Here is a 2,960-nt window from a genome sequence, read left to right on the forward strand (position 1 = left end):
GTTTCAGCTTAAGGGGTTTTCTTATTCCCAGGAAATAAGGTGATGGAAATCAATTCAGCAGAAAAAGAAATTTTGACAACAATGAAGTTTACCTAGAAAGTAATTTCTCCGAGTGGGTCCAAGAAGTGATTTGGTCGTTCTTCATTTTATTGTCGAAAATTTCCCTTTAAATTGGTGCAAAGAAGACCTGCATACTCTGAATACCTAGGAAAGTAAAAAGGGGAAAACTTACGATTACTCTCGAGCCACCAGAAAGATGAAGACACATATCAGGTCGAAAAATCTAATTTAAGAGCTGGGAATTGAGCAACTTTTGCGAAACATCTGAAAAACCTATTCAAAGCCAAAATATCTATCTCAAACACAGACAAGACTACAATATTACCTAGTTCTCACCAAAAAGATCTCATTTCTAGTCAGATAAGTTGCCCTCGTTATCAAAGAGCAGATGGAAACTGGTTCGTCAAAAGTCATAATGGACCTATAACTAAACTACCCAGGTGCCGTAAGATCTTTATTAATTGTATATTCACCAATGTTTTCCAAGTTCTTTCATTCCAGCAAGGAGATTGGAGATGACACTTTAAGTTGTACAAGATGAATTTATGACACTTATACTGTAAAATGGTTAATAGGATTGCAAGTTGTAATTAAATTATGCTGTATAGTTTTCATATTTGTAATCACGCGTTTGGACTAAAATCAATTTATATTTTATTAAAAATTTTCATCCAACAGATTCACTATTGAATGAGCAAAAATATCGAAGTCAAGATGCTATAATCTTGGAGATGATGGAGCAGAAATATTAAAAGTCTCCATTTCTAATAAACAATATTTTAAAATTTATATTACCCAGTTACATTTAGAAAATCATCATGGCTTTCATAAATTGAAAATTAAATTAAGTTCGGTGAATCAAAAGCGCTGCTTTACCAATATTGAATATTAAAATGTTTATGGCATTATTAATTGAAAATATGTCAGGATTAATTTCATATAAAGCTGCAAAATGAAAATACATTAATAAAGATTGGAAAAGACGCTTTTTACTTTTTTGATTCTGTGGGAGACAAGAAAAAGAGATGTACTATATGTACACATATGAGAAGGAGGTCAGTAATTTTAGCTACTACTCGGATGGAGATATTTTTTCAGGTGGAACTTACCTGCTAAGTTTACTGTCAGCAATCCGCGTGCGAAAAAGAACTGCACTTTCTATTCGGTCGTCCGTTTTTACCTCTAAGAGATATCCCTGGATTCAGAGCGATCAGCATAGATAGTAGATTGTCTGGAAAGCAGCAAACGAAGATGGTGCGATACTGCGTAAGTGCTTTAAGGTACCGCTTCCTGAAATTTAACCTGACCATGGGTTGAGTTTAACAACGACTTTTAGAAAGCTGGCTATATCCAGCATCCTCGACTTATCGTGGGGTAAATTGGATAGCTAACACTATCCCGCCAGTGAAAGATAAGAAATAATATACATATAATCCGCCGGATAAGAAATAATATACATATAATCCAGAACAAACAAATAGTATCGAAACAAGCCTGGTCGTTAGAGAGCGAACCCCGCAGGCGTTGAATCCACACCAAGAAGCCGATAGCAAGTCGGGTGAAAGATACAGTTAAGAAAACTGAAGAGAGAAACCATCGGGCACGATTTTCGACTCAAAAAGGAATTAATTGCTTGACGAAGGCAATCAATAAGAAGAATGTCCGACGTAAACAATATTAGGAGTAACCTACAAGCACCAAACGAAACAATACCGCTGACAAAATCTGCAGAAGAAAATGTAAACTTTTATATAGATGACTACATATAGATCTTCTACTTTTTCTTCAGCCTTTGTCCCGTTCACAAGCGGGGTCAGCTCGTCGTGATCGGTTTCGCCATTTGGCTCTATCGAATGCCTGATCTGGGTGCAATCTCGAGGCTTTCAAGTCCCCACCCAGCGTATCAAGCCACCATTGTTTAGGCCTGCCTTTTGGTCGTTTAACATCGGCTTCGATGTTCAGACTAATCTGGGCCAGTGAATTCTCGTTAGCACGAATTGCGTGAAGACGCTTCTCTCGCAACTTTTCTACGATCGGTGCAACCCCATAACGATCGCGGATATCCTCATTTCGGATGTAATCCAAACGTGTCACGCCACTAGCCCAACGTATCATCTTCGTTTCCATTACCGCAAGACGTCGCTCATTGCATTTTATAGTTGGCCAAAACTCAGAACCATAGAGGGCGACAGGACGGACGACATTGCGCTAAATTTCAGATTTAAGACGTTCGTTGATACGTCGATCAGAAAGAACACCAGTTGCGGAACGCCACTTCTCCAGGTTGAGTTAATGCGCGAAGCAATTTAATAGCGCAGTTCTACATTGGCTGATAGCATTGACCCGAGATATTTAAATCGCTCAGTTCTGACCAGGTCACTACCGCTGACAGTGATTGTGCCTATTTCATGAGGATCGGTCGTCAAAAACGAAGTTTTATTCAATCTGAGACCGTGTTGCATGAGGCATCATTCCATTTTTTGACAAGTTGTTCGAGATCATTTTTGCTATTAGATTCTGGGAAAACGTCATCTGCATAAAGCAATGTATAGGGCGATGGGCGTTTGATGTCCCGTATGATAGTATCCATAACTAGTATAAAGAGGAGTGGTGCGAGGGCGTTTCCTTGATGAACACCAACAGAGATACGAAGCGGTTTTGACACACCCACCACATTTCGAACTTCACTATTCGGATCGTAATAGAGCAATTAAACCCAGCGTACGAGTTCCTCTGGCACTAAATGTTGTCGTAGAGCATACCAAATGAGTTCCTGTGGCACACGGTCAAATTCTTTCACTAAATCCAGAAATGAAATGGGAAAAGGGCAATGCTTCTCACGGTGTTTCTCCATCAGTTACCACGCAGCGTGTGTTGCGTCAGTAGTTCCACAATCCGGC

At 39.3% G+C, this 2,960-nt stretch overlaps 1 long non-coding RNA gene across 1 annotated transcript; it reads left to right on the forward strand.

Annotated features, from left to right (window-relative positions):
- The first annotated feature begins 257 nt into the window (after positions 1 to 257).
- LOC119650122 lies at positions 258 to 1,003 on the forward strand. Its single transcript, XR_005249234.1, has 3 exons — positions 258 to 500; positions 562 to 679; positions 739 to 1,003. It is a non-coding gene; the product is annotated as an uncharacterized LOC119650122 (long non-coding RNA).
- Positions 1,004 to 2,960: the final 1,957 nt, after the last annotated feature.

This window comes from Hermetia illucens, chromosome 2 (assembly GCF_905115235.1).
Source record: "Hermetia illucens chromosome 2, iHerIll2.2.curated.20191125, whole genome shotgun sequence".
NCBI classification, from domain to species: Eukaryota; Metazoa; Arthropoda; class Insecta; order Diptera; family Stratiomyidae; genus Hermetia; species Hermetia illucens.